This window comes from Apteryx rowi, unplaced genomic scaffold (assembly GCF_003343035.1).
Source record: "Apteryx rowi isolate R43461 unplaced genomic scaffold, aptRow1 scaffold_155, whole genome shotgun sequence".
NCBI lineage: Eukaryota > Metazoa > Chordata > Aves > Apterygiformes > Apterygidae > Apteryx > Apteryx rowi.
In genome coordinates this window covers 1,559,405-1,567,184 of record NW_020447808.1, presented here as the reverse complement: position 1 = coordinate 1,567,184, position 7,780 = coordinate 1,559,405, and the positions used below count along the sequence as shown (strand labels likewise).

The following is a 7,780-nucleotide window of genomic DNA, read 5'->3' as shown; positions in this document are numbered from 1 at the left end:
CCGCGAGGTGAGCGAGGCGCCGGGCGTGAGGAGGCGCCCGCCGCCGCCCCAGTTACCTAACCGGGACGCGGTGGCCCGGCGGCTGGGCGAGCCGGGGCAGCGCGGGGGCGGGCGGCGGCTCCTCGGCGCGGTCGCCCGGGTCTCTCGGCGGAGCCTTCGGTAAAGCCTCCTCTGGGCCGGCGGCGGGGAGGGAGGGGGCTGCGCTCCCGCGTTGCCACGGAGACGATTCAAACAGCAGCGCCGACCCTCGGACCGTCCCTGGGTAACGGGCCACGTAACGGTCGCCGCCGGCGCCCGCCTCGGCGGCAGAGAGGCGGCGGCCCGCCGCGTCGCGGTCTCGGCTCAGTTCAACTTCGGGGCAGGACGCGGCCAGGCGGGGAGGATGAACCGCAGCTGGGGGCAGCTCTGGGGGTGCTCCGAGGTCCCGAGGGCGTCCTGAGCTCGCCGGCGCCGCTGCGCGCTCCTTGCCTGCGGAGCCGCGCGGAGGTCGCGCTCGCCTCGACGGGGGCGCTGCGTGTTTCCAGGTGGCTGGTTTGTTGCTGTTTCTTAAAACATGGCTCTGCTGTCTACGCGGCACGAAGCTGCATCTCCTTACTCAGTAGAGCGGTTTTTTTTTTGTATCCAGACTTACAGCTCCCCTGTTGAGTGACAAAAACAAGCTTTTGCTCCTTTCTGGTATTTTAGTATGCCAAATCCTCCACCTGGAAAAGGGAGCTAGGCTACTTTTCAGCTTCTGAATTGCTGGAATATTAAATCTGCAATCCGAGGGATTTCGAAGGTACTACTCAGGTGGTTAAATACATAGGTCAGAGCAGGGAAAGATTTGGTTCTCGGCTGCACCAGTAAATTTCCTGTTTGTTGAATCTGGAACGCTTCTAAAATTCGTGAGTTCCTCTAATGGTGCAGGTTGCAGATGGCTCATTGCTGCAAGTCTGCCTGGCCATCACTGCAGACCATACCGAGTTGGCTCCACAGTCTGCAGCAGAGTCCTGTGATATACGTAGCCTGCACATGCGAACACTGAGAAGCAGTATGCTTGGCACCATACAATACAATAAAATATAGAAGAAATAGAGCTACAATTTAAAAAAAGCACAGAGGGTTAAAGTACAGGTATTGGTCTTAGCAAGTAGTGTTAATATATTTTTAGCTTGTTATGAATTAATCTGTTTTCATGGGGGAGGGGGAAGAGGGTGATATCTTAGAAATGTTTCAGAAGGACATTGGGGTTGGTCTTGCTTGCATAAATGCTAATGACAACATTCCTTTAGTCATCAAAAGATCAGGATTAGACTCGGAGGCCAGAATCCTGTGAACTGTAGCACATGGGGGATCTCCTGTAACCTTGCCAATTCCCATTTGTTCTGGTATCTGCTTACGTGAAGCAGTTGCTGAGGGCAAGGCCTCCAAGGGATGTTCAGCAATTGGTTAGAGGTTTTTATCTGAAAACCAAGTTTATTATTTAACTAAACTTTAAATAAATGCAATGATGCACTGAACCAATAATATGGTTACCACAAATACTTAAATATCTAGCAGTATGTAGCTACTCACTAAGATCTTTGTTTTATTCAAATTTACGAATGATTAGAGAGACATTCTTACTTAACATTGAAAATGTTCCAGAACTCCTTTAATCTTTTGTGTGCTTTTCAGATTCTGAATAATTTGACAGCACTCATAAAGCTCTTTGCAGTTATGTGTGAAGTACTAAAGTAAGTATGGATAGTCTGAGCAACTGTATGGAGTAACAAGATCTTGTTTTAGTAGGACACTGAAAATAATGCAGTTGTACCAGCTAATCTTTCTCAAGCATAAGATCTTTGTGCTTACAGTATTTATTAAAGTATCATTAGGATTGCGATCTGTTGTGCATAGGAACAAGAAAAGGTTCCCTGTTTTTTCCTGTATTGGCATGTATGGAGAAGATTTGCCTTTGGGCAGCTATTGGCCTGGTAGATGTGGGCAAAGTGGTACTCCCATTGTTTAAAAGAAAACAAAAACGGGGAGAAGGAAGTGGCATCTGGGTTGCTTCAAAAATGATCCAGTTAGATTTGCAGGTATATTGCACACTTAGTTCCAAGAGAGAACAAGTGCCTATAAGGAAGGAAATTTTAGTATGGAAATAGGCGTTATCTATTTAACACTTTATAGATCAGCATGTTATATTAACCACAAAGAAAATTGGATTAAGCCTTGTCTTGACTGTCATAAAATCATGTGATGTCCTAAAAGTAAAGATGACTATCCAAAATTGAGATTTCTGGACATTTTTTTGAAAGCAAGCTTGGAAGTGATTGAACTTAAACTGGCCCTGAACAGAAAGTGTACAATCTTGCCTCAGATAACCAGCTCAGGATTGCCTGACATCTTCTAACTGAGCTCTAATCTTACTTGAGTCTGTCTTCTCTGTTAGAAGAGCATGAACATCTGTGTTTGAGATGGTAATTCCTGTTTAAAAAGTCTGTGTATTGCTGCATGTTATAAATTAATTTGGCTCAGGATTTGAATTTGAACACACAAAGAAATTAGAATAACATGAAGAAAGAGGTTGTTTTTTTTTCCTGTTTCTGATCATTTTTTTAGTACTAAGAGGAGCAATAAATTTGCAGTTTACAGTAAGAAAAAATGCAGTGTAAGCACTTGTAGCAAATAAAAATTTAGGCTTGTGTGGGCCTGTTCTTCACTGGGTATTTTCAAAGTAAAGTGAGCTGGATTTGACCTGAGAAAATTCAGTGTTCACTTAAAAAAAAGTGTCTATTTTCACCATCACTTTTTTTTTTTAAAGATTCAGAATGTGCTGCTTATGCCTGAAAAATTCCGATAGTGGTATAGTGTAGCTTCTGACACTGATGAAGTGGTGATTGGTGGTTAATGTCAGTGTGAAATGAGCTACAACACAGTGAAAAGGAACCTGTTCAGTATGAAATCCATGGCACTGGTGTGGTGCTTTTGATTGACTCTGCTGACTAGACTATGATTGACTTAATGGCCAATAATGGCAGTAATTTATTGCCACACTAGTACAGGGTAATGATGACTATAAGTTGGACTAGAAATGTGAATTGGATGAAGTGAAAAATGAAATTAATTTAAAGACTCAGGTGAGAACAGTTGACAGTGTTATCGAAAGCAACTGACCAAGCATAAATGTTATACGCTATAATTATGCTCACCTATGGTAAACATGCAGTTGTCTCACTTTAGTTCTTGTTAGTATAGGGGATTATCCTTAGGTTTCTCATCTGTCTAGACTTTCATACAGCACTTGCAGTGTGTTCTCTGCTCTGAGGACTCCAGACTACTCCAGAACTGATTGGGAAAGACCCCCCCCCCCAAAAAAAATTTTTTTTTAATAGTTGTTCTATCTTTTTAATCTGTTTAAATCTGTTGTGCTTCTGAAATTGTGTTCCTTGCTCCTTTGGAGACAGTCAGAGGAATAGTACCTAGAGGGTGAAAATTATAGAAGTTTTCCTAGCAAATTATTCCATTTTTAGAAGCCTGAGGGTACATGTACATACATGCACACACATACATGCACACACAGACACTGCTGACTGGTCTTGGTAGTGTGTCTCCCTGGTTTCTTGAATCATCTCAGAATTCTACTGAATAGGAATAGATCCGTAGGGTTCTTAATGTAGCAATTTCTCTAAGTCTTCAACTCTTTGCTTTCTGATTTTTGTTGACATTTTGACCACTTAGGAGACCAAATGAGCTTTGACACTACTTCTGTTGCTCTATATGCTTAAGTATTTGAAAGAGTGCTTCCTTGTAGATGAGTACACACAATTACTTCTTTTGTTCTACAGGCTTTTGCTAACTTGATTTCTGTTGGATTTTTGAATTTTCATTGTCAAATTGTGATCTCTGAAGCAGATTAAAGAACAGATACTTTTCACTTCTTTTTTTTTTTCCTCCTAACTTTTTTTTGCTGTGTCGACTCCTGGGTTGGTTTTGCCTCTGATCGAATTTTAGGCCTTAAGCAATCATTATCTTCAAGTTAAAACGAAACTTAGGAGAGAATCTGCTGAGGGACATTCCTGCTGAATCCATGAAGAAATTCCAAGGACATCAAGCAGGTCTAGGAGGTAGTTTCGAGAGGAGAAAGTGAAGTGGTGTTGAAGTTTGGTGATGGAAGATTTGAAGATGGTGATGGAGTTTGGCAGTTTAAGCTGGGAGACCATGAATGTTTTGAAACTCTTCGTTCTGAGTGTTCCCACCTGGACTGGCCACCCTCAATCTGCCTGGCAGTTGTAGAAAGGAAACATCTTTTGTAGGCTGGAACGGAGCTGCAACCTGTTGTGGCCAGGTGCTACTCTGTAGTCTTGGACACAGTCTTTGTAATTTCTAGCGCTCAGGGAGGAACTCTGTGCTGTTTTCTGCTGAGCAGTCTGGCTAAGAATAGAACTAGAAAATTGGTTTTTGTCAAGATTTTATCAGTGGGGGAAGATTTGTATTTTAATTGTCCTTGTGACTATGGGACACTTGGACATAGCTAAGTTTTGATGTTGAGGTCTTTTACCAGGCTTTCTGTGGATGATTAATGTTTGGCTTCCTTTTTCAGGAGCAGAGGTTTTGCACGTATAAGCTGAACTAGGGTATCTTTTGGGCTCCACACTGTCAGTGGAGAATTAAATCACTCAAAGGGCAAATGCTCTGTGGAAGTTGAGTAGTAACTGATGTCTCTTTATCCACGTACGTACATGTCTAACTCTTGAAAATGTCTCTCCGTTGGTTTGAAAAATGAAAGGTGTCATTCCAAAAAAAGTCTCAGTTATGAGTGCCATTCAGACTCTATTTACATACATGCCATTGTGAAGCTATTGACTTGGTCTCATCAGTCTTGCCCATGAAACTGAAATGTGTAATGAGAAAACAATAGAATATTTATGAGTAAAATAAATCGGAGGCTTTCAGAACATCAGTAATACTTGAAAATATGTATAATTTTTCTTTACATTATGTGACTACTCTGAACAATTATGTAAATGGAGAATCTGTTCTGTGCCAAAATTTCTATAGCAATATGCTGTACTAAATGGGGAAGAAAACCTTTAATTGTACAGAATGAGCTTTATATAGGGGAAAATACTTTAAATGTAATTTGATCTATCAATGTGTTCTGAAGGCTGTCCTTTTCTGCAACTGTCTGTCTTTATTTTTCCCCACAGAAATGATTTTGTATGTATAGTGGTTCTAACAGTATAGAGGAGGTGATGTTATAGCCTGATTTACTGTTGTGTTTTTCCTGAGTTGTGATGACTTAGGAAATTTCTTTAAAATGTAAGTGTGTGTGTGTGTGTGTGTTTTCCCTGGTAGTCTAAACACTTTAAATTTTTCTAATCCCTTTATACCTCTAGAATTAGTCTTTCATTGCACTGTTCAGTAAGGATACACTTGAAATAAATTGTCGACATCACAACTTTGGACAATGGAGGGCTTCTGCTGTGCAGATATCACAGCTAGGAATGGTTGAGGTCCATTTCTGCTGAGTTGATAAGAGTTGATAGATTTCTGTCCTGTATAGTTTCTAAAAAAAACTAAACCAAAACCAAAACAAACAAACAACCCCCCCCACACCTGATTGTTCAAGGAAAAACAGTATTGCTCAGATTAATAAAGAATTGTGAAGTGGACATGAACAAGTTTATGGCCGTATTATGTGTGAAACATTTTCCATCGGGGTTCACTTCAGGTGAAATAAAAGGGCTATTGCTCTTAGTCAGGTAGACTAGAACTCTACCTGGCTTATCAAGACAAATCAGATAAAACCTGTAAAGGTAATATCAGGATATTTAGAATGCATTCTTTTCAGTTTTTTTTTTTGGAAAGCCTATTACCAAAATTGGTACTAAACGTGTTTTCCAAACAGCTAAAATCGTAAGCAGTGATAGGCTTTGGATACATTCCCCCCCCCCCCCATCTGATACAAACTTGAAAATAATGGTGTCTTTAAAGCGATAACAGCAAATAAAAGGATTCTCTTTTTGAGGGGATACATCATTCGCATGTGTCTTGTATCTTCTGTATGATACTTAGTTTTGAAAACCTCCTCTCAATCAAAGGGGCCTTTATTTTAGCTGTGTACAAGAAAAAAGAACTGAGATGAAGTTTCCAGAAGAGAACTGTGACTTTGATCTAAGTAGATATCAAGGGCTATAGGTTGAACTGAAGCATGGAATCTCTTCAGGGGAATAACAGGATCTGTGCTGTGGGTCAGGTATATTCCTTAGTTCAACTTCCACTTTTTCTCTCCTTCAGAAGAAAACCCAGGCAAACAAACAGGAAGGAAAGAGAACTGCTTTGTGGGAGGGTCTTAGTGGATCAGGAGTGCATAGTGCGTTGGAGAGTGTGCCATACCCCTACTGCTCATGCTCTGTGTGGTTATGTTAAAATACCCTTGCAGTCTGTGATGAGTTTTGCAGACAAATATGGCTGATGAACTTGCTTACTGGGAAAGTGCTTAGGAAATTAGAACGATGAGATACCACTGTGTAATTTCATACTTTTCATGTATATGCTTCATCCCTGAACAGGGTCACTGTTAGAAGTGCAAAAACATAGGAGCTACAGAATTATAAATAATAAAGGACTGGATATGCTTTGTGTACCTTTGGAAGATGAGGAGAAATATGAATGGAAGTGGAACAGAAATGGGAGCTTTACAGCAAGCAAGTCAAATTCCAGAATGTTTCTGTAGCCAGGGCTGGTCTTCTAATGTGTGAAGCTCTCTTGTGATTGGGCCCTCAAGCATATATTCAGTTTGAAGCATGCTGTTTGATTTTATTACTTTCTTCAAGACCTTTGGATCAGATCTGTTTTATTAGGTGCTTTATGGGGTCTCTTTCCATACTACAGATTTTTGGATAGGACAGAAGAGCATTATCAAAGACAAGGACAAGTAATGCACAAAACCAGTACAACGTATACTTCTTGCAGCTGTTCATATTTCCATAGGATTCCAAATCTGGCAAAGTGCAGCTCTAAGGAATATTAAAGGGAGGAAAACTGCTAAATGGGCTGTATGAATTCATGGTCCCTGCTCATTATAAGCAACTCTTTGCACTGTTGAACTTGCATTGCTTTAGTCATGTTGCTGGATAAGTGAAGAGAATTAGGTCTCTAATAGCCTTGCCTTATCAATTGTGGTTTGTGGTGGTTTAAAACACAAACACCTCCAGCTTTCCACCTCCCTGCTCTGCTCATGTAGTAGAGCTGGTAGAATAGGGCACATACATGCATCTCAGCTGGTTATGGGCACTGTCATGGGGTGTCTGTAGGACTTTCAGCTACCAGTGAATGTGTTTGTGCTCTAATCCCAATGGGACGGTGGAGGCAAAAGCAGTGTCTGCATTCTAGGGCAATTACCTGTGGTAGAGCACGGGGCACACGGAAGGGGAGTGGAAGTGTCTTCAATGACACAGTTTGTTTCTGTGAATTATACATTATATTTCTACAATTTACCCATTGCTGTCATCTCTCTTAATTGGTCTGTGTTTGGTGAGTATTTAAAATTGTTGTTAGAAACCCAAAGGAGTGAATTTTCATAGGTTGTACCTCTAGTTTCTGGCCTATTTGTTCTTTAGGCTAGGTGGGAGGTATTGCAATGTGATTACCAAGTAGGCCATAGAAAACCAGACCATCCCTTGAACATGCAAGAAAAAAATTGTGTTTAAGAAGAAAGTGTTAGCGTAGCTGTGGTGATCTAAAGCTACAAGAGAAATGAAGCTTGGGGTGGGAGAGAAGAGTGTTTGCTTTGGTGGGGCTTTTGGGGGGG

At 41.3% G+C, this 7,780-nt stretch overlaps 1 protein-coding gene across 1 annotated transcript in view; it reads left to right on the top strand.

Moving 5' to 3' along the window:
• The window catches only part of KLHL32 (kelch like family member 32), a 152,736-nt gene that overhangs the window by 21,451 nt on the left and 123,505 nt on the right, over positions 1-7,780 (top strand). The window contains exon 4 of the mRNA XM_026059291.1: positions 1,657-1,715. The gene's annotated coding sequence lies outside the window, so the exon portion shown is untranslated. The remainder of the gene's footprint in view (positions 1-1,656; positions 1,716-7,780) is intronic.